This window comes from Calliphora vicina, chromosome 3, assembly GCF_958450345.1.
Source record: "Calliphora vicina chromosome 3, idCalVici1.1, whole genome shotgun sequence".
Lineage (NCBI taxonomy): Eukaryota > Metazoa > Arthropoda > Insecta > Diptera > Calliphoridae > Calliphora > Calliphora vicina.
In genome coordinates this window covers 69,845,948-69,871,640 of record NC_088782.1, presented here as the reverse complement: position 1 = coordinate 69,871,640, position 25,693 = coordinate 69,845,948, and the positions used below count along the sequence as shown (strand labels likewise).

Genomic DNA, 25,693 nt, shown 5'->3' with positions numbered 1-25,693 from the left:
TCATTTTAGGCACTTGAGGTCAGTTTGACTGAGCAACAGTACAAAATAATGCATTGTAATAGTGGCAAAATGTAATGCTCTGGCAACTCTACTTTAATGTGCCAAAAATCAACCAAGTACAAATAATTTAACGAGAATGTTGTTGTTGGCTGGTTTTGTTTGACTGGTGGTCTGGTGTATTTACCTCGTGTCGTACTTGTACGGACTTCGTACCAGGCCAGACCAGACAGACAACGAAACAGACATCAAGTATGTTGTAGCAAGTAAAAAAACAACAAACAAACTAAAAAAGCTTAGAAACAGACATCAATGCGTTTGAAAAAAAAAAAAACGAAATAAAAAACAGACACTCACACAATCAAACAACAAAAAAAACAAAGTCAGGAAAAACGTGCTGTTGCGGTTTAATGTGCAATTCGTACATTTGTTGTTGTTATCGTTGCTGTTGTACACAATGTTCAATTTATATTTTCCACATGTATATGAACATTTTTCTTCTTTTTTTTGTTTTAGTTTTCTTTTTTGTGTCGCTTTGTTTTGTGTGTGTATTTTTCTAAACCCGTTCACCGCTATTTCCTTTTTTATAACAAAAACAACAACAAAAAATCACAATTTATTACAATTTATTTCATTATTTAGCATTGATGAGTAAGAGTAAGTGAGTGAGTGTGAGAGAGAGGGAGAGAGTGGCAAAGTGTTAGTAACAGTTGTTCTCTTTTAATTTCCGTTCAATGTAAAAATAAATGTTCTCTAACATAAATTTAATTTTTTAATAAAAAAAATTTTGGGGCTTTTGGTTTGAAATTTACCAAAAAAATAAAAATGTGAAATTAAATAAAACGAAATGAAAACACGATTTCAACATTCATTTGACTTTTCTACAAACAATTGCCATTTTGGATTTTAATTCCATTTTAGTCGATTTTGTAATTTAATGAAGCGTTAATGTGAAATTAATTTAACGTGCACTTTTTCAAAGAATATTTAATGTTTTGCTAGAGGTTTGGTTATTAGCTAGGCTTTTGTATCTATAGTTATTGCTTAATTGATATTTTTGTTGTATCTACTTACTACCTACTACATATAGGTATTTATTAGTTTAATTTAAAGGGACACTTTAGTAAAATATTTGGGCAACACAACAACACCATGTTATTGTCATAATTATTGTACAGGCGCAGGTAAATGAGCTCTTATTTCTTTAGAGTTGCCAAGTGTCCTTTTGTATTTAAACATGTAGTTGGGAAAATGCTTACAACACGTAGAAAATCTTTAATATCAAGGTTACTCTTAGACAAGTGTATCAAGGCCATTTTCTATTAATTATATGAACAAATGTATATAAATATGTATGTATGTATATCTACAATAAAATACATGTGTACATCGTCCCCTTAATAAAACAATAGTGTATAATTTTTTGCCATTTTTTTTGTGTTAGTAGACATCTGGAACAAAAGTAATATTTCAATTAATCTTTTGATCCACTTTCTGGAAGTAGAATTTCACCAAATTTTGACCACATATAGAATCAGTTATGTAGATTCTTATTATGCAATGTGGTGTATATGCTTATACACTATTGTTTTATTGAGGGGACGACATATTTGTACACATAATTTTTTAAACAAAATAAACCATATTTTATTAAACATTTGTTCAACAATTTTTATTATTTATAGAAAACCAAAAGTTTGTAAAAATATTATTGGATCAATTGTGTACACATATGTATATGTAGTATAGTTTGGAAGGGGTGTGTACTCGGTGACCATAAGGTAAATTGTGATTCCATACAAGAGATAAAAAGAAAAATTATGCCATTCCTGAAAAAGGAAGGACGTGAAGAAAATAAAGAAGAAGAAATATAGTGTCTTAGAGATAGCAAAAGAAACAAACAGAAAAATTAAAATCTGCATAAAGAGGGAAAAGTGGTTACAGATTTGAATTCACTGGATAATATCCTTTAAATAGACAACCTATTCCCCTGATAAAACCTAGTATGTTACTCAATTTACAGCCAGCAACACTCCCAAGTTCATCTAGAAATCTGTTACCTAGCAGTAACCGGTTATGACTCCTACTAGAATTCTGTGATTACACCTATCCAACCCAATTAGTGTTTGATACAATTGACAATCCGTCCTACTATTCCAGGATTGGTTGGTAGAGTCATGGAATCTTTCAACTTTAGAACGTAGTAGTGACAAAGAGGAGGTTTTACTCCCCGTTACCTAGTACCATGGTCTAGATCTGATCCATGTCTGCCCAGTTCATCTGTTACCTACTTTCCCTGGTACCCAACAGAATCTGATTGAGTAGTGTACCAATAACTCTTCAAGAGCTCTCTTGCAGTCTTCCACTAAGCTAGAATGTATTAAATGACTTAAGTGCCGCCTGACTGTCTTCATAAATTGTCACCTCTGTGACGTATGCTTTTATGTCTGTCTGTGGTTTTTCAGATCGCGAAGATCTCTGCCTGGAAGACGCAAAACTCGTCTGAGAGTCTATATGACCATTTAATATCGTTGTAGACAATATAAACCCCAGCCCCTGTATTAGAGTCCACCTGGGATCCATCAGAGAAAACTGCAACCCCTTCGAATAGTTGATCGGAGCCAATCTATTCATCCCTACTGGGGAAATCTACTGAGGTGAGACACCGAAGTTAAAGGTCGCGACCCTATGTTTACCAATAAAACCTACCTCATACAATTGGTCAATTCACAAGGTCTCTTATCAGTCATATTGTCATAATGTTCTAATATATCACGACTCGGCAGCTCGGCTTAACCGACTCTTAGGCATTCGACGCAGGTCTCTGCAGGTTGGTTACGATAACACAATAAACATAGCATACAGGGTAGTATTATTTTAGGACATTTTTTGCATGAAAAACAATTATAACCATTGTGAAATATTAGGACATTATGACAATATGACATGATAAGACACCTTGTGAATTGACCAAATGTTCTAGTGTTACCTACCCGCAATGGTTTCACTAAAGAGGAATCAAATATTCTAAGTTCCATGCCGCCACACTCTCAACATAGTTCTCAATGGGTAGCACGTTTAATATTATATCCACGGCAGCCTGTGGGGTCCTGCACCTTTACACACAGCCTCAAATGTTAATGAATTATTTGATTTTTTAAGGTAATTGATGAGATCATCCACAGGGTCTTTGTAGTTCCATTATGATGGGACTCGTTATAGAGCAAATAGTATGCAGTTTAGTTAACAGATTTTAATACTTAATGTTAGGACTAGAAATAAGGCAGATTTAATAAATAAATAAAGCGTTATAAAATGTTAGTAGGAAGTAGGAAACAATGGATTCTCTAATTCACAGTCTGCTTTCATTAAGGTATCTTAATCCCACTAATGAAACAGAAGAATTCCCCCATTCGCAGATTCGTCGAGTAGTCTCCTCTGTGAAGACAATATCCTTCTGTGAACACTGCTCAACTTTCAAACCGTCTATCGGATGCAAGCCGCCGTCCCGTTCTGTGAACTTTATTAGAGATTTATTTGTACATATACCTCAATAAGTACTAGTTACAGAATGACATCCAAAGCAACTTACGAGGTACTTTTAATGGACACAGTGATACAAAGTGAGGCACACCTCTGGTTTTTATAAAGTATCTTCAGATAGCCTTCCATCAGTGCAATCATTCGTAATTATAGGACTGACTGATAACCGATGTACGAATACAATTATCCTTTAAGATAATTTACTATCCGGAAAAAGGTACAGGAAGAAAGATTGCCAAGCGCTACCTGAAGATTCATTACCTCAATAAAATGAATAGGAGCGATAAATCCCCGCTTTATGGTGATGTTCCTCTGGAGACTCTTCTCCTTATACTTTCCTCTCCTAGGCTCGAATTGATAATTCTGCTGCCAAACATACAAATTATCTAATTCACCAGGAAATCTTAGATTCTATGTACATCTTACGACACTTAATTAGTTACCTTAATCCAAATGTTATTGATGGTTGCCTTGCAGATAATTATAGTTACCGCAATAAGTAACTAGTAAAGATGAATGGTCAGAAGGCAAATAATAAGAGACCTCTGTGGATATTGAATTTCGACTAATATTTATAAATATGGCAAGACTATTGGATTTATATAGGATCAGTTGTCCAATAATTTGGATAACTAGGGTGCATGGAATCTAAACAATCAATTAGAGCCTTGTTTACCTCTATGATTCATTAATCGAATTATATATATTTGACATTGAACAATCATCTCAGAAGCTTTTTTGTTGTGTTCAACATGGATGGTATGAAGTTAGCCATATTTAGATTAATAGAGAATATTCTCTCAGTACGTTCTTGCATAAAAGTTTTCAAACCTCCCCGGAAGACTCTAGGATTCTGGTAACCCGTTGTACTGGGGCATGAGCTGGTTACATGCTTGACTGTTGCTTTCTGGTTAATTTACTGCGATTTCGAATGAGCTGTTGTTGTACTCTCGTTTGAAGAGGCAACTACTCCTGAGTTTAGTGCAAACAATCATCCTAATTTATAGGTGTTGAGCCAACAATTTTTAGCTCGATATCTCAAATAAGAAAATTAGGACTCGATATTGAATGCGGTAATTCCGCTCCTGTACGTAAAGTACAAAATGGAAATGAACATTTTAATTAATCCCGTGTTAATCGAATGGTGTTTTTTTTTGGAAAATCACTGCAGAAATTCAAGTTAAAAATACTTGACCGCTGGCAAGCATACGTACGAAATAACTATGGGGTCTTGCATAAATTATAAATAGGATCAATTTAATTTCCTAGCCCCTGTTCTAAAACAACGTCATTGTTAATGCAATAAAAAAATACAAAGACACACTCACATACATAATGATTTGAATATGTTTGTGTTTGTGTGTTTTTCTTCAATTTACTGATGACAATAAGAATTAAATTATAGAGAAGTGAAGACAGAGGGACAGACACCAGACAATCAAATGCAAGCAAAATTATGTATTCTGTCAATGAAAAGTTATATTGTACATAGTTTTACATAAGTACATATGTATGTATGTATGTATGCAATGTATATACTAGGAGGTACATATGTATTTATTAATTTATGTACAATGAAAACAACAATGCTAAGTAAAGTAAAATACCGTTAAATATCAAATTAATGTACAATAAGACCAACAGCTACAACATCAGCTACAATACACCAGCAGCAAGTTTATTAATTACGAGGGCAATCTAAAAATAACTTTTAGAGGGGAATAGAATAGAACCATGCCGAGAATTCGTAGCTACAAGATGGAATTGAATAAAAGTTGAAGATTTTGACGAACATTGAAGGGAGTATATAAGTATAAAAGAAATCACAAAGCGATATTTTTAATTTGAATAGCCCCCATCTTTATATATATAATTCTTCTGTTCGTGTGTTAGTAACTAAACTCCTCCTTAACGGCTAGACCGATTTCGATGAAATTTGTTGTGTGTGTTTGAGAGGGTCCCTGGATGGTTTAGATTCACAATTGACCTATATAGGAACAATGGGCATGGCACCTCCCATACAAAGTAAAAATATATTATTGCATATGTGGAGTACTATTATAGTGGGAGTCTTCAAACTTTATGTGTGCTATGGCAGAACAACGTTTGCCGGGACAGCTAGTATTAAATAATATGCTCAAATTTTCGTATAAATATCGAAATTAGTTTGAAATTCGACATCAATAATCCACATGTAACGTTTGGTCAAAGAAATGGACGCGAGATTAAAAAACAAATATGTTAATCAACAATTCTTTTTATCAGGATGTATTGAAAATGCTACCTAACAAACTGATTTGTAAATGTTGTGAGGAAAATATATCCAATCCAAAGTTTGAGAATGGAGTAAAGGTCAGTACTTCACACAATACACATTAATCTAAAGGTAAGATCACACGAATGCCGCAGTGCACCAATTATTGTTCTATTTTATACGTCAATCGTGTGATTTCACAACTTATTGGCTCATATGTCAAACCACAACAATATTGTGTTTATTTGCACCAATCAAATGCAACCCTGGTGCGGCAATCATGTGAATGCTTGATGCACCAATAAAAAAGTTAAAAATATACCAATATTTATTGTGTTCTAGTGAGGCAATTAAAGAAGACAATTAGCGCCAATATTCATTTTTGTAAATGAAATATTCTTTTTCTGAGCCACTCTCTGACCCACATACAACTTTTAACATTTCTTTATTAATTTTTTTATACGATAATTAAAGCCGACGCAATTTTCTTTTTTTATATAACAAATAATTTTTTTACAAATTGATTTTTTTTACATTTATGTAAACAAAACAAAATTTAACATTACAACAGCTGTTTCTCTGAGTTGTCGTAAACTAGAACAATTATTGCAACTAAATCGCTTTGCGCAAATTTACGACAATCAAATTTATATAAAACTAAATTTGGGTTTCGCTCGGTAGCATTTACTAATGTTAGTTCGTCAAGTTTTATTTGCAAATAAAATATCTAAATTTGTACTGCATACTTTAGGGAGCTTTTTTATTACAGTTGAGTGGACTCAAAAAAAATTTCCGAGTTTTACCCGGAATTTTGGATTTTTTTTTCTTTACAAACCATATCCTGAAAAATTCGATTCGAATAAAAAAAACAGCAAAATCGCCATTTAATTTTTATATATATAGATGAGGCAATCATGTGGCTGCAGAGAATTTGATTGGGACAATTTCTTTATTGGACCCCAATTCAGCACAATAAAAATTGTATTAAATTGGCAATCGTGTGATCCTACCTTAAGTTTTCTGGATAGGTTTTATTGTAGTTCCAATGACGATTTAGCAGTAAATGCAAAAGTTTATAATGAATATTGTATTCTAAAAAATATCATACAACATTTTAAATAATAAACCCATTCAAAGTTCCTGAACTTAGATCCAGAAAATCTCTTTAGGCAAATATGCAGTAGAAGGTTTATAGAAAAGGATAACGTGGACAAAATTAAGATTCCTCACCTAAAATAAAAAAAGAGTTTAAAACCATCGATTCAGAATCAGAAATCAATGACAGAATTTCGGAATAATATCGAAAGGCAAATCTATATCAAGACAATATTTTTTTAATTTAGCTTAATTTCGTATATAATAAATAAATACAAAATTTAGTTCAAAGTTTTATGTTTCCATATTTTTATTTTATATTTAACGTTTGTTCATATTGTGACACTAGGTCTAAAAGTTAAGTGCTGAAAATTTGAGACAAATCGGACGATTTCGGGACGCGCATCGATGTCAAAGGTCAGATATATGCAAAATTTTACTATTTATATGAAAGCTGTATTTGTAAGTTAAAAGTAGTGAAATATATTTGTTAAAAAAATAAATTCACGCTAAAAAAAATTAAAACAACATCACTTAAGTCGGGTTTAGCAACATTTCCTATCACTTCCAAAATTTCACCGTCAATAAATTTTTTGATTCTGAGTCAAATAACGAACATTTTTTTTGTTTTTTTTGGCTTTAATGTTCAAAATATTATGAAACTTAATAGTCTCGCCCACCCAAAAATAGGCGTGACCGAGAATAAATTTTTCGTGTTTTTACTCAGAATCAATAACTCTAATAACGGTGAACTTTTGGGCGTTATTTGAATTTTTTTTTGCTAAAATCGACATAAAACATTTGTTATTATATACAGTATTGGCCATAACTAAAGCACCCCCTCAATAGATTTTTTCAAAACATAATTTTTTGGATAAAAAATGTTTTTGAATTCTGATTTGTATATATTTTATTAACTTATATTGTTAATGTTCATATAACATTCATTTAGTAAAAGATAATTTTATGAACAATTGATTTAAAATGATAAATCATATAAAAACACAAAACGCAACGGACAAAACAAAAGCACCCTCTTATAAGATGTTTAAAAATTTGATTACGCTACTGTATATTTGCATTGTGAGTTGACCGGACTGACAACGAATGGACTTAAAAATGACAGAAGATAAAAATAAAGAAAGACGTAGTGTGTATAATTTAAGTTTTATACAGTTTATTGTAATAAAAACAATGGCATGGAAAAAGTACTCCAGTGAATTTAAAGAGAGAAGAGATGCCACTTAAAGGGAGCTTCCAAGAGGATAAAGATCCTAAGCACACCTCAAACATTTGTAAGACTTGGCTACAGAGCAATAATACTCAAGTTATTCATTGGACTAATCCCCCAATATAAATCCTATTGAGAACTTGAGGGATATTGTTAATATGAAAATAAAACGTGAAAATTGCCAAAATAACGATCGGAAATTTTCACGATTTATTTCAAGCCGTTAAAATAGCCTGGGAAGGAATATTGCAAGACAAGATAAAAAACATAATATCTTCTATGCCTAAGTGATGTACTTATGTCATCCAATGCAAAGGATTTGCAACAAAATAATAATTAAAATTAGTGTTATATTATATCCATCAAGGGGTGCTTTAGTTTTGTCCGTTTCATTTTCTACCTTAAAATATTTTTTGATTTTAAATTACCACTTATGGAAAGATTAACTTTAAAAGTATTTGTTTATCGATAATAAACATATTAACAACTGAAAATAATACATAATCGAAATTTAAAACATTGTTATGGCCGATACTGTATCTCATAAAAAAAACTAAAAAAACTGCTATAAATTAAAGTAACATAATAATTTTTCCTGTATGTAGACTTTCTTGGGCTACTGTAGATTTATTTATATTAATGAAAATTAAAATTAACATATTTTGAGAAATATTAAAATAATAGCTTCTTTTTACTTAAAATATATCCTTATTTACTTGTATATGAGTTTTGTCTTCGTAGGATACCGTTAACCTGTTCGCAGATATGACCAAAAAATTCAATTTTTTAAAAATGTTACACAAATTTCAGAGTTTTTTGATCATCACATTGGGATTTATTGTGAACATAATAGGGAATAAAAATATGAAAAAAGTATGACAATACATTCTATAGTTTTTCCGTACCTACGATTTTCGAGAAAAACTAAATGTTTGGCTCAATTTCCTTACCGTTATGAATTTTAAGTAAAACCTATTCAGAATATTATAGTCCAGGTAATTCTAAATATAGTATGCAAGTCGGAAAACGTTAACACTTAAATCGTTAAGGTGAAATGTACAATTTTTCAATATTTGGAATTTTTCATGGAAAGATAGCGAAATTTTATATATTTTTGGGCCGATTTTAATGAAACTTGAAAAAATATATAACTTTGTTCGGAGAACTACACATATTTTGATCCCAATAACATTTAAATGCATTAATCTTAAAAAGAGAATTTTACCACTAATATTTTCTGAACAATTTCCAATTGAATTTCAGAAATTATATTTTTTAGAATTTCCATTTGAATTTGAGAAATTTCTAATTGCATTTCACAGTACATCCCGTTTTCTATTGTTTTGATAGCACTCTTCTGGCTGACTTCGTAAACATATGTATTAAACCCAAGTAGGTAAATAAGGAATGAAATTATTGCTTCATTTATCCCCACCCATAATAAAGAACTCTTACAATTTAAGTACATATAGAAGAAATGAATTGAAAAAAGAAAACAACAACAAACAAATATAGAAATATAAATTGAATAATTTACCATTTAATTTTGTTTTCAGTAGTAAGTAGTTTCAGTTCATAGCCCAAAAAATTATTATTTTTATTTTCACAAATTACACACACACCCATACATACATTCACACACTCACTCTTACAATTTATAAATCATTGAAAATTTTGTATATTTTTTTTTTAAATTTTATTTATTTTTTGGGCTTTTTTCAAATATTTCTCAAAAAATTTCATACATATACTACGTGTCGTTTAATACACAATAAATGAACAAAATTGTAATTTTTCAATTAATTTTAATTATAAACTTAATTAGGAAACAAAAAAAAAATAAAATAAACTGAACCGTTGTTGTTGTATTTAAGTAAAGCGAACAAACAACAACAAAAACACTCACACGTACACACACACACTCTCACAAAATAACTACAGTATCCAAAGCTACCAGATTTGACTTTTAATTTATCAGAATTTTGGTGATTTTTTTTATTTTATAAAAGTATTGACTTAAAAGAGCTGTGAGTCTGCTTTAGAGAAGCCAGTGCATGAAGGTCATAGTAAAATGTGACAAGGCTTTATTCTTCATGGAATCACGCAGTACTCGGTACTCGATTTCATATGCAAACCCTCAATAGTTGTCACCGAAAGCGACAAACCGACTTGGATCCGAAAAACTAGTTGAACGCTGATCAGTAGTCACAGATTGAGATAGGTACAGGATCGTGTGAGTTGGGTGTTATATAGACTTCTTGAAAGCCTCCTTCAGTCTACGCCGAAGGCTTTGAAATGTCATGTGGTAAATTCCAAGGATATTCGGAATTGTTTAAGTTATCGTTCCCCACCGTAGAATGAAACAAAGAGTCCCTCAGGACGGGGTTCTGTCGCCGCTCCTTTTTAACTTCTCCTGGACGAAGGAGGTAAAACTCAACTTTGGCATCATGGTCGACGGCGTACAAATTCCGACAGTGAACCACCCGAAAATCTTGGGTGTCACTTTTGATAGCCTTTTTACCTCCTCAGCACACGCCACTGCAATCACGCATAAACTGTACTTGGGGTATGCTATTGCTACCTACAAGACGATTGGTCGGTCAGTTGTTAACTATGCTGCTCCAGTGTGGTCGACTTCGTTGAGTGATATTCAGTGGAGAAATATTCAATACTGTCAAAACGCAGCCTTAAGGACCGTCACAGGCAGCCTTAAAATAACCTCCAAACACCACCTACACGAGGAAACCAAGGTTCTGCCGGTCAGAGAACACAACGTCATGTTGACGCAACAGTTCCTTCTGGGATGTCACCGGAGGAGTCATCCAAACTTCAACATCACACAGTTAGAGTCTCCACCGAGGTATGGCAGACAGGACCTACGGAAATACGAGGAGAGCATACAGAAGTATATGCAGGATCCATTTGATCGCCGCTCGTATATGACAGCTTTGAACGACATTCACAGAGACGCCATCAATTCCGCGGTAGCAGGATACCGTATGAATGTCGTACTTGGAGGTCGACCACAACCGATAGCAGACGCTGAGAATATTCTGCCGCGTAAAACAAGAATCCTTCTGGCACAACTTAGATCAGGATGGAGCAACAGACTTAATGCCTTTTGGTCCCGCATAGACCGAGCCGTCCTAAACTTATGCCCAGCTTGTGGTCAGGGTCCTCATGACACCCTCCACATGTTTAACTGTTCAGCCAACCCTACTTCACTACGTCCTATGGATTTATGGACTCATCTTGTTGAAGTAGCACAATTTCTTGGACTTGAACAAAATGCATAACCCCCAGATTGATTATTGTAAAATTGTTATGCTAACAACTCATAAAAAAGTGCAGTACAAAATAAATGTTTAAAGCATTGTTAACCAAACTCTCACAACAATAGATTTGCCTCGTAGTCTAGTATTACGATGTGTGTACACTGAACCAAATTTCTTATGAAAATATCCTTCACTGGCAACACTTGTAAAATAACTCATGTTCGTTTTTTAATTTCGGTTTCACATATATAAGAAACTCACACATAGACGGTGCCCGCGGGTGTACTGCTGGAGACCAATGGTTTAAAGTGATTAGATTACTCAGGGGCATCTAAGTGACAATTGTCTCCCCACTATATTACCTGGGATGTATAAAGTAACCAATTGACTTCTCAGTGCACTACTAAAGCACATACGTATCAAATGACCCAAAATATATTGTTACGAAATTGTACTTGAATTCAAATATAACGATTTTAACGTCTGATTTAAAAGTAGCATAATGCTTTCAAATAGCAGTGCTGTAATAGCAAACTGTAACATATCTGTGGGCATTATTAACATTGAATGAAAGCTTTCAGTTGACCAATGATCGTAAGTTGGCAACGCTGTTTGTTGCGACCGTATATTCGAATTCGAATATTCAGTTAATGAACATTGTAGAAAGTACACCACAGATGGCGTATGTATTAGAAACCTCTAGACAGTTAAAGAGAAATCTAGAGTGCAGATGGCAGTGTTATAAATAGTGGCAGAGGTTGCAGTCGTTAGTCAGTTTTATCAGAGACGCTATTCGAATAAACATCAACTTAGTGCCTTAAAGTGTGCTGTATTTTTCAAGTGAATTCGTGTACATTATAAAGCGAGCCCGGCAACACATGCGATTGCTCATTGCTCTGTTGCAAGAGCATAAAATAGAAAAAGAGAAAAATTTATACTCTCATATTCACTACAACACAGGCATGGAAATGTTAATTTTGAAATGGTGGTATTTTAATTAAAAATAATATTTTTGTTTTGTAAATTTCTAAAGCAAGAAAGCATTTTAGATAAAATAAGTTTATTTAGCAAAAGTTTATAATTCCAAAAACGTACACCATACGTTGATGTTAAAAAATATTAACTTTTCCATCCCTGCATTATTAATCTTCATGTAAAAAAGCTAGAAACATGCGACAACACAACCTTCTTCAATGAACGCTCAAACCACAAAGTATACAGAGGTGTCAAATTTGACAGTTCAAAAACACTAAAATCAGCTTTTTTGAAATTGTTTCGATAGAAAAAGAAAACAAATTTGCGGTTTAATACAGACAGTGCGTTAAAACAGACAACTATATAAATAAGCAGAAAACCGAACCAGTTGAAATTGTTTCGAGCGAAAGAGACAAATATATTTTTTTGCAGTGTCGCCTCTGTATACTTTGTGGCTCAAACGAGACTGAATGAGTTTTTAATACGTGTGAGTACGTTGTTGTAAATTTAGTAACGGCCGAAAAGCACTCGTGTATAGGTAATGCCTAGCGTGTCTGTATTTCTGAGAATTTATAAACGTGTATAAAAAAAACATTGAGGGACTATTTAATTCTGTGGTTGTTGTACATTTTACATAAATAAAGAGTTGTTACAATTTTTAAACTACTAAACGGCTTTTATTTGCAATCAAAAGTAAATTTAAAGGAAATAAACCGGATACTTTTGAAACAGCTGTTTCATATCTGTATAATTTGTGACTGAGGCTTATTTATGTAAAAAATAAATATTTTGTTAAATAAACAAAAAAGTAATCAGCTGTTTGATTGACTCCACCTTGTATAAATTCGACTTGTCCATAATTCATCACCTGGTATAAAAATTCGCCTTGGAAATTTCAAAGCATAGAGAATTACACATAGAGACGAGACACTTCGTTTTGTCAAACTAAAATACAACAAATCATATGTCTCATACAACAACAAAATACATTGACTAACATGAATTTTGTTGTTGCAAAAGTTAGGTTTTTGACAACAGACTTAAGTTTTGGACCCATGATAAAAATATAGAAGGTAGTTTCAATCAAAATTTTTTTTTTCAAATAAGGTTTTTTGAAGTTTCCTTATTTTGTGAGCATTATAAAAAGCGTTGCCACATTCCTAAAAAGGATTTTTATTTTAGAGAAATATTTTACAAAAAATGTGTAATTTATAATTTAGTATTTAAATAAAAATGTATACAGCCACTGTTGTCGTTTGTTAGGTAATGTAGGGACTTTAAAAAAATTTACATTTGAATTTTTGCAAAAATATTTGGTATTTTCGCAGTTGGGGAAAATGCAACTCATGTTTGTTAAATCTTAAAATAATGTTCACAAATTAGCTTTGAAATATTTGAAAATGAAAATCTTACCTTTGATCCCAATTTGATAGTAAATATTTTTTATATTTTTTTTTAATATTTTTCAAATTAATGAAAACTTCAAAGAATATATGGAAAAATTTTTAATTAATATGGTATTACTATTTTAACGAAAACGTCAAAATCCTTAAGCATGTCAGACGTAGAATTTTAAAAAATAAAGAGAGAATGAAACTACCTTCTATTTTTCTACTATGTTTTGACCTATGTTTCAAATAATTTAAAAAACAAAAGTACATAAAACAGATGACAACTAAATAAGTAACTAAGAGCCAAGAACGTTGTTGACTTTTCGAATATTTTTGAATTTTTCCAACTTTTTACCATATATTAATGTAAAAAATGGAACAAATCAAGATCTCAGTAACATATTTTCATATTTTTGTTTGTTAATATTGTTACGAATTTGCAATAGCGATTTGAATTTAACGTTCTGTAACGACTGCCTGCAACATTGATCATGATTATAAAGATGTCCATCGGTAGAAGCTTCTACTTATCAACAAAGTTGATAGCATGCGGTTGATTAGGCACTCACATAAAGATGGCACTGTCTATAAATCGTGGCAGAGGTTGCAGTCGTTAGTGAGTTTATTACAGGCGATGTTAGAGTTAACATCAACAGTCTTGTGTGTGCATTATATGTGTGCGTTTGTGTATAAAAACACAGAGTGAGTTGTTGTACATCTATATTAGAGTGACAGCCGATTTTTTTTTTTTAGATTTCAAAGAGTGCCGGGTGGAATTTTGTGACACTAGGCCTAAATGTTAAGTGCTGAAAATTTGAGCGAAATCGGGCAACGATTTCTGGACGCGCATCGAGATCAAAGTTCAGATATATGCAACATTTTACTGTTAATATGGAATAAATAGGTGAAACTCGTTAACTTTCTGCATTGTTTTCTAGAAATATGTAGATTTATTTATATTAATGAATATTACATTAAAAAAAAAATTTTGGAAATTAACCCTGTATCAAAATGTCCCAAAAACTGTATTATCGCCAAAATTAGAGAAAAATGCAAATTTTTCAGTTTTTGAAAAAATTTTGCTACTAAATAAATACTTTTGCAATTGAATGCAAAAGAATCGAAATATGTACGTAATTATCGTTGTAATGAGATATAAATGACAAAATTTGATTAAAAAATTTTAGTGTTATTACAAATTCGCCAGACCATTAACGTCTTTCAGGCCACTTGAACAAAAAATTTAGGAAAAAAATTAAGATATTTCGAGAAAAATTAAAATAAAAGCTCATTTATACTTAAAATATGTCCATATTTACTTGTATATGAGTTTTTGTCTTCGTAGGATACCGTTAACCTATTCGCATGTATGGCCAAAAAAAATATTTTTTTTAACGGCTGTTTCAAAACTCCATTTTCAAATTTTTAAAAATTTTGTTAAACAAATTTCAGAGTTTTTCGATCATCACATTGGGGTTTATTGAGATCAAAATAGGGAATAAAAATATGAAAAAATTATGTCAATACCTCTTACAGTTTTTCCGTACCTGCGATTTAAATTTTGCGTTTTTCAAGAAAAACTAATTTTTTGTCCATATTTAGGCGAATGAGTCCAATTTCCATACTGTTATAAATTTTAAGTAAAACCTATTCATAATATTATAGTCCTTGTAATTTTAAATATGTTCTGAAAGTTTTACTAAAATCGGAAAACGATAACCTTTGAATCGTGAAGGTCAAAGGTCAAATTTTTCAATATTTGGAATTTCTAATGAAAAGATAGCGAAATGTTACATATTTTTGGGCCGATTTTCATGAAACTTGAGGAAAATATATATTGGGGTCTAGCATTTACAACAACAGTTAAAAAATTGATTTTAACCTTTAAGAGGACTTGGGGTCAAAATGGTTGTGTTTTTCGTAATTTTAAAAGTTGAGGGTAATTTGGACCCCAAGTGCTGCTAAGGGTTAATTTCCATTTTTGTGTTGTTATTTTAAATTCTGGGCTTTATGTTATATTTTCCTTAAGTTGCATTAAAATCGGCCCAAAAATATATAACATTTCGCTATCTTTTCATTAGAAATTCCAAATATTGAAAAATATGACCTTTGACCTTCACGATTTAAAGGTTAACGTTTTCCGATTTTAGTAAAACTTTCAGACCATATTTAAAATTACCAGGATTATAATACTATGAATAAGTTTTACTTAAAATTTATAACAGTAAGGAAATTGGGCTCATTCGCCTAAATATGGACAAATAATTAGTTTTTCTTGAAAATCGCAAAATTTAAATCGCAGGTACGGAAAAACTGTAAGAGGTATTGACATAATTTTTTCATATTTTTATTCCCTATTTTGATCTCAATAAACCCCAATGTGATGATCGAAAAAATCTGAAATTAGTTTAACAACATTTTTAAAAATTTGAAAATGGAGTTTTGAAACAGCCGTTAAAAAAATTATTTTTTTTGGCCATACCTGCGAATAGGTTAACAGTATCCTACGAAGACAAAAACTCATATACAAGTAAATATGGACATATTTTAAGTAAAAATGAGCTTTTATTTTAATTTTTCTCGAAATATCTTAATTTTTTTCCTAAATTTTTGTTCAAGTGGCCTGAAACACGTTAATGGTCTGGCGAATTTGTAATAACTTTAAAATTCTTTAATCAAATTTTGTCATTTATATCTCATTACAACGATAATTACGTACATATTTCGATTCTTTTGCATTCAATTGCAAAAGTATTTATTTAATAGCAAAATTTTTTCAAAAACTGAAAAATTTAAATTTTTCTCTAATTTTGGCGATAATACAGTTTTTGGGTCATTTTGAACCAAAGGAGATACAGGGTTAATTTCTAAATTTTTTTTTAATGTAATATTCATTAATATAAATAAATCTACATATTTCTAGAAAACAATGCAGAAAGTTAACGAGTTTCACCTATTTATTCCATATTAACAGTAAAATGTTGCATATATCTGAACTTTGACCTCGATGCGCGTCCAGAAATCGTTGCCCGATTTGGCTCAAATTTTCAGCACTTAACATTTAGGCCTAGTGTCACAATATTCCACCCGGCACTCTTCAAAATTTTAACAAAAATTTTTTTCCATACAACTGATTGTCACTCTAATCTATATATATAAAAGAGTAACGTTACTGACTGACTGACTGACTGATTCATCATCGCACAGCCCAAACGGCTGAAGCTAGAATCACGAAATTTTAACTGTGGGTTCCTCCCTACCCAAAACGATCCGATAAGAAGGGATTTTTGGAAATTCGAACGTTTAGGGGGTAAAAACGGGTAAATTCGGTAACCTTATATCTTCAAAACTAATAAAGATACAAAAAAACTTAAAATTGCATGTTACTCTATTCAAAAAATAAGCTGACAGGTGTTTCGTACTTTTTCGAAATTCGAAACTTTTAGGGGAGAAAACGGGTAAAAACTGTATTTTGGTACTTTTTTGGCACCCTATGTATCTTTTAAACCAATAAACATAGAATCAAATTTTAAATCGTATTCTTTACTTATCAAAAAATAAAAAATATAAGTTTGGTACTTTTTGGAAATTCGAACATTTAAGGGATAAAAATAGTGTTTATTTTTGGTACTTTTTCATAAAATATGTTTTTCTATAATTTGACATAGACATACGAATATTTTATTATGAGCTCCCACCACGTTACAGAAATTTATTTGAATAAAATTGTACCACCTCAATGGGGATAAAAAAGGTACCAAAAAGGGGGATAAAATCGGGAAAATACATTATATTTGAAATTATTAAGCCAATTTTGATAATTTTTTTAACGTTGGTTCCATACAAAAATTAACTAACAGGGTGTTATTTGGAACTCGAGTACCAAGGTGTATATTGGGCCAAATCCGGGTAAACAGTTTGGTACTTTTTTTAAAACATATTTATTCTTGGGCACATTAACACTGATTTTAATATTTTCAGACATGCCTGTAGCATAAACAATTTTGGCAAAATGGAATATTGTTAAATTTCAAACTTGAGGGGTGTTCAAGGAAGAAAATGCAAATTGGTACTTTTCTCCTAATGGTACTTTTTAAACATTTTAAATTAATTCAGTTATCGACATTAAAGTTAGCTGATATGTATCTGATTGAAGTTAGTGTTAGGAATAGGGGATAATATTTAGGTACCAAAATGTGTGAACTGAACTATAGGTACTTTTTTGTTCTTCTAATGGTACTTTTTTGAAATTTCTATAACAATGGACTTAGAAACATGAAATTAAACATATATGGTCCTAAGTGAGTGAGAATTCTAGGGGGAGACTTTTTGGTACTTTTTCTATGTTCTAATGGTACTTTTTTGAATTTTCTATAACTATGGACTTAGAAACATGAAATTAAGCATATATGGTCCTAGGTGAGTGAGAATTCTAGGGGGAGACTTTTTGGTACTTTTTCTTTATTCGATTGGTACTTTTTGTAATTTCTTCACCAATGAACCCAGAAACATAAAATAAAGCTTATATATAAACCGAGTGAGTAGGAAACCACAAGTGTGGGTTTTTTGGTACTTTTTTTATATTCTAATGGTACTTTTTTGAATTTTCTATAACTATGGACTTAGAAACATGAAATTAAGCATATATGGTCCTAAGTAAGTGAGAATTCTAGGGGGAGACTTTTTGGTACTTTTTCTTTATTCGATTGGTACTTTTTGTAATTTTTTCACCAATGAACCTAGAAACATGAAATAAAGCTTATATGGAACCGAGTCAGTGGGAAACCACAATTGTGGGGTTTTTGGTACTTTTTCTATATTCTAATGGTACTTTTTTGAATTTTCTATAACAATGGACTTAGAGACATGAAATTAAGCATATATGGCCCTAAGTGAGTGAGAATTCTAGGGGGAGACTTTTTGGTACTTTTTGTTTATTCTAATGGTACTTTTTTGAATTTTCTATAACAATGAACTTAGAAACATGAAATTAAGCATATATGGTCCTAGGTGAGTGAGAATTCTAGGGGGAGACTTTGTGGTACTTTTTCTTTATTCGATTGGTACTTTTTGTAATTTCTTCACAAATGAACCTAGAAACATGAAATAAAGGTTATATGGACCAGAGTGAGTGGGAATCTACAAGTAGCTGCTTTTTGGTACTTTTTGTTCATTCTAATGGTACTTTTTTAATTTTCTATAGCAATGGACTTAAAAACATGAAATTAAGCATATATGGTCCTAGGTGAGTGAGAATTCTAGGGGGAGACTTTTTGTTACTTTTTCTTTATTTGAATGGTACTTTTTGTAATTTCTTCACCAATGAACCTAGAATCATGAAATAAAGCTTATATGAACCCGAGTGACTGGAAAACCACAAGTGTATACTTTTTAATACTTTTTCTATATTCTAATGGTACTTTTTTGAATTTTCTATAACAATGGACTTAGAAACACGAAATTAAACATATATGGTCATAAGTGAGTGAGAATTCTAGGGGGAGGCTTTTTGGTACTTTTTCTTTATTCGAATGGTACTTTTTGTAATTTCTTCACCAATGAACCTAAAGCCATAAAATTAAGCTTATATGGACCCGAGTGAGTGGGAAACCACAAGTGGGGGATTTTTGGTTTTAAAAAACTAAAAACCGATCGGTTTTGGTTTTGTGATAATTTATTAAATATTAAGTATTATAGAAACAAAATTAGTTGATAATATAGGAAATGATATAAAAATCTAAAATTCAAACTTGACGGGTTATGGTTTAGTGAATGCGAATTTAAAAGTGATAATCAATGGTACTATTTCCTTATTGCAATGGTACTTTTTGAATATTTTATAATAATAAACCTAAAAATTTTAAATTAGGAACACATTTTGCATTTTCTATAATAATGGACCCAGAAATATGAAATTAAACATTTACAATTAGATTCACAAAGTGAGACTTGATAGTACTATTTCTTTCTTCTAATTGGGGTGGCGAAGCGCACCGGGTCAGCTAGTTTTAAATAAATAAAGTGTTGTTTCAATTTTAAACTACTTACCCCCAGTAACACGAAGTCTGGTTATGTGTTAACTAATAGTTATACTGACAGTTTTCATACAAAAATAATTTTAACCGACAGTATAACCATTAGTTAACGTATAACCAGGCTTCGTGTTAATGGGGGTTAACTGCTTTTATTTGCAATCAAAAGTATCCGGTTTATTTCAAGGAAATAAGCTTCTTTCCATGCAACTCTTCCTCCAAATCATAAATAATTGCAAAATCTCTACCAATATCTTGTAACTTATAAATGTTTGACTTTTGCACGAACTTTTCTATTTAGCGAAGAACAGTTGATACTGATGTTAAATGAATTAAAAACAGCATCAGCTAGTTTTATATTTAGAGTTGAATTTAACGTCAAACGTATACTTTAACTTGTCTGTGATAGACCTAAAGTCCACTCTTAAGTAAAGTCGACTTTAGATCTCTTACCCCCATTTTCTCAATATCTGGTTATCTTTTTTCGTAACGACAAAGCTCCACTTAAATTTTTTTTTGTATGAGTACTGTCAGTTTATCGTCACCATAAAAAATAACCAGAGATTGAGAAAATGTATCGAATACATGTCCCAATACACATGCAGTCTGACCCCCTATTATTGACTATGATTATGGGCCAATCTGTCTAAAAACTGTTAGTTTTTATAGAGCATTTATTTTATTATTTTATAAAAAGTTATTAAACATTTTACTTATTTTTGCATTTCCAATTGTATTTCAGAAGTTTCTAATTATATGTACATTATCAGAAATTTCCAATTAAATTTCAGAATTTTTTAATTGTATTTCAGAATTTTCCATTTGTATTTCAGAATACAATTAGAAATTTATGAAATACAATTGGAAATGGTGTAGAAAAAATGCAAGTGTACCAAATTTCCGGCTATTATTTAATTTATTTTATTGTGTGCATATTAAACATTTTTTTTAACAATCTAAAAAGTCAACATTTTTCGACATTTCGACTTTTTTTTAGTTAATCGACTTCTGAGATAACGTAACCGATTGTTCGACTTTCAGCAAAAAGTCGATTATTCGAAGCATCGACTTATAGAACCCTATTATTTTGTTATTGTAACACCTATATGTGTAAAGAAAGACATTTTGTTTAATTTTTTTCATTGACATTTCTCTCCTTCCCTTCTATTTATTTATTCTATGGCATTATTAACATACAAATTTTATATTGTGTTTCATTTTTGTTTTAATGTACGAAATCTAAAATAAAAGGCAACTTAATAATTTTAAGGGTTTTATGATTTTTATGTTCATTTTCATTTTCTTCAGATTTTTTGTTTACCTTATTTGTATTTATAAATACACAACCGATACATATGAAAATAAAAAATGTTTGATATGATTTAAAAAATTATGGAATACCCACCGTATGTAAATCAAAATAATCATTTACATTTTTTAAAAATCTAACAATTTTTGTTTAGACGATAAAATTGTTTATATGTATGATACTTGAGTATTTGACAAATATTAATACTCAGTATTGTCGTCTGTAAATACTTTTATTAATTTAAAACCAGAGATCGAAAATAACTCGTCCATATACCACAAAACCCAAATTGTGATTTATATTTTTGTGATAAAAATAAATCACTGAAAATAACAGTTATAAAATGATTTTTATTTAAATGGTTTGGTATGATCTTTATCCGTTTTTGTTGTTTTTTAATGGTTTGGTGTGAGATAAACAATTCATTTGTTCTCGTTCTTAATAACTGTTACTTTATCTTTTATTTACATATAATAACATATTGTTAGTAATTTTTAACAAATTATAGAAATAATATGATAAGTATGAAGTCTGAGTAACAGAAATGAGAATTTTTTTTAAATTGTTATTAATCTTTTGATAAATTTTATATATTTAAGCGTAGATTTATTTTTCATGTTCGCAAATAAAAGTCACAAGCTGACCTTTACGAAAAAAAAAAATTATAAATCACTCATCCAGATTATTTGTGTTTGTTTCATTTCTGTGTCACTCAACCCCTAACCAAAAATGTTCTCGAATAAATCACTCTCTCAGTGATATATCACAAAAAATTATTTTTAAATGGCTGCGAATGAGAATTTACCATTGAAATGAAACTGAACCCGTTATTTTCGGTCTCTGTTTAAAACTAAAAAATTTTATCTAATTGGGACAAATCAACAAGTCAATTTATAACTGGAACTTTCGTATCTAGCTGTTTATCTATGAGAAATAATTTTATTTTTTCTGGCGACTTTTTTTTTCCCAATTTAGACGATTTTACACCGAATTTATGTGGCAACTATAGACACGACACTACTAGAAATTATATTATAATTTATAATAAAGTATGAAAAACAACAACATATTGGGGAAAATCGGGCGCTTGTTGCCATCTCTTGTACACTCAATGTTAAAATGTATGAGAGTAAATGAGAAAAAGAGAGTTTGTTCGGTCATTAGCTCATTTTATTAAAGTTCAGTCTGCCAGCGAGCAACAATAATGAAGAAAAACGGAACAAGTAAAAAAATTAAAAATTAAGTAAAGAAAAAAAAGGAACACACACACAACTTTTTCTTAATTACACTTTGCTACGCGAACACTGAAATATACATGTACAAATGTATGTCCAAAGGAAATACAAATTAAAAAGAGAAATTATTCTCAAAACAAAAGAAAAAAAATATTGTATTTTACTTGTCTCCGCTTGTTGAAACATGTTTTTCGCACACAATTTAAAACAACAAACAAAATTAGCGAATATACACGTAAAAAAAACAAGAAACAAATTATTGGCGAGCATATAAATTTTTAATATTTTGTTATTTATGCAGTTCTTTACTTTCAAACACAGCAATAACTTTATTATACATTGATTTTTAACGGCAAATGACAACCGAACAACACCGCACAACACCGTTTCGTTTCACACTGGTTTTTATGCGAGAGCATGGCAAAATAAAGAAATTTCGGCACATTATTTTGATTTTACTTTGTTTTATATTTTCTTTTCGTTTTTGTTTTGCTCTGCTTTACTTATTGTAAAAAAATGAATAACCAATGTTGCCACCTGTTCAACTTACTCTGGCTCACGTCAAACACAACACACACACTATGAATTACTTATGGGACTGATTGGTTTGAAGACCCCTCATTTCTCACTACTAAAAAACCAATATAAAGAAATGGTTTTGCTCATTTCGACGGTGAAATTCAGCGGCTCACAACATCGGCAGCTCAGTGGCATCGGCTCACAGTGCTGCCACCATTATTTTGATTATATTTTGTTTTTGCTCAAAAGGTGTGTCAAAAATGGTTGTTATTTGCGTCCAGTGTTGTCAACATAGTGCTTTTGTTACCTTTAACGCCAAAATATGTATTTCTAACGGTATGTGACCGTTGGAACACAAAGCAATGGTTTCTTTAAAATTGAATTTGGAATAAATCAAGGTCATTAAAACAGCTTTTATTAGCTTTGCCAGTATTATTTTTATAAAAGGCGGTACAATTTTCAACGCGGGATTCTAACGCGGCACGAAATGTGTTGTAATAAAACTGCTTCCATTATATTTTTCCCAGAACAGTCTATTTATGCAATACACAATAATTGGACTAGGATTTTTTTATAACTGGTTTTCGTGGTAGTTCACTACGTGCGAACAATCAAGTAGAGTCGAAGGGACCCCGTTTTGATAAACTAGGGATTTTTTATTATTTATTGGCGGTTTAGCTCTCTAAAAACTTTAAAATGTGTAGCTATGTATGTATACCTATCATCTGATATATAGCGAGTGACAATAGAAACTTTTTTTATTTCTGTTTTCATAAAATTACCTTTAAAAAAAAATTGGGTTTCTCTAGCGACAGCTCCTTTTCTGATCACCAATCGTGAAAGGATCCTCTGCGACCGATCACGTAAAATTCTATCAAGCTCTCTGGTTGCACCAAGCTATATTCAGAAACCCTGTGTTAGTCGGACTCTGAATAGTAAAGACACTTGAGGTCCTACTTGCACTCATTTCCCTGGTTGCCTCCCATTCAGTGATGAGACTGTCAATTCGGCTGCTGATTCTGTTGCTCCGTGTGTTAACTATGTTACAGTGAATAGGAAAATAATCCATTGGGCAATCAAGGTGCCCCGATAGTGTAGACGGTAGTATGCTGGACTATCAATCTAAGGGTTGCGGATTCGATTCCCGTCAGAGACTCTGGGTGAATCTGCAGACAAGCAAGCAGTTTGTGTTTGTTTTTATAAAAAAAAGCATCGACCCGTTTAAATCCCCTGGGATCAGACCTGCTGATCTTCAGAAACATTTACAAATAGTTGCACCATGGCTCACCAATATATATGTACATAGCGTGTATCAGATGGACCTGTATTGCTACATTGTGGACGAGGTTTAGAGTAGTCTTTATTCCGACAGGAGGTAAGGCGACTCACACAAAACCAAAGGATTACATACCAATTAGTCTTGCATCCTTTCTGCTAAAATTGACGTATACTTGAGAATGATTATTCCGACGGAACTCTACTCTAAATCCCAACACTAAGGGCAGATCTGTGTCGTTAGTTGGCCACATTGAATAGTCTATTAAATAAGGAGTATTCACATGTTGCCTTCCTCGATATTGAAGGAGCTTTAAAGAATGACATGCCCGATGCTATCCTATCTGAGATGGATGAACTTGGGAGTTATAGAATCATATGTGCTACGTTGTAGTGGACTTAGTGTGAACCCCAAAAAGACAGAACTGATTCTCTTCACTAGGAGGTACAAGATTGATGCCTTTAAACCACCTATAAGGTACTGTTTGGCCAAAATGTCAAATTTTGACCCACTCAGAGAGTTCTTAACCGATCTTGTTGAAAAATCTGAATTACTATCCAATAGAACTAACCTTATTGCATATTTCATCCCGACTGGAAGACATCGATTTAAAAAGTTGGTTCACTTGACATGAAATCCCCCATATATGTATATTTGGTCAATTCACAAGGTCTCTTATCATGTCGTAATCTATATATATAAAAGAGTAACGTTACTGACTGACTGACTGACTGACTGACTGACTGACTGATTCATCATCGCACAGCCCAAACGGCTGAAGCTAGAATCACGAAATTTTAACTGTGGGTTCCTCCCTCCCCAAAACGATCTGATAAGAAGGGATTTTTGGAAATTCGAACGTTTAGGGGGTAAAAAAGGGTAAAAACGGGTAAATTCGGTAACCTTATATCTTCAAAACTAATAAAGATACAAAAAAACTTAAAGTTGCATGTTACTCCATTTAAAAAATAAGCTGACAGGTGTTTCGTACTTTTTCGAAATTCGAAACATTTAGGGGGGAAAACGGGTAAAAACTGTATTTTGGTACTTTTTTGGCACCCTATGTATCTTTTAAACCAATAAACAAATTTTAAATCGCATTCTTTACTTATCAAAAAATAAAAAATATAAGTTTGGTACTTTTTGGAAATTCGAACCCTTAAGGGATAAAAATTGTGTTTATTTTTGGTACTTTTTCATAAAATATTTTTTTCTATAATTTGACATAGACATATGAATATTTTATTATGAGCTCCCACCACGATACAGAAATTTATTTGAAAAAAATTTTACCAAAGCAATGGGGATAAAAAAGGTACCAAAAAGGGGATAAAATCGGAAAAATACATTTTATTGAAATTATTAAGCCAATTTTGATAATTTTTTTAACACTGGTTCCTGGATTCATACAAAAATTAACTAACAGGGTGTTATTTGGAACTCGAGTGCCAAGGTGTATATTGGGCCAAATCCGGGTAAACAGTTTGGTACTTTTTTTAAAACATATTTTTTCTTGGGCACATTAACACAGATTTTAATATTTTGAGACATGTCTGTAGCA

The 25,693-nt window shown here is 31.5% G+C and overlaps 1 protein-coding gene across 3 annotated transcripts in view; it reads right to left on the bottom strand.

Annotated features, from left to right (window-relative positions):
* LOC135953133 (myb-like protein I) overlaps positions 1-22,787 on the bottom strand; it is a 92,835-nt gene extending 70,048 nt beyond the window's left edge. Inside the window, exon 1 of one of the 3 annotated variants that reach the window (XM_065502827.1) lies at positions 22,647-22,787. The gene's annotated coding sequence lies outside the window, so the exon portion shown is untranslated. Of the gene's footprint in view, positions 1-9,657; positions 9,718-22,501 lie in introns of those variants that run through there. The other 2 variants (XM_065502826.1, XM_065502830.1) reach the window with 2 other exon arrangements.
* Positions 22,788-25,693: the final 2,906 nt, after the last annotated feature.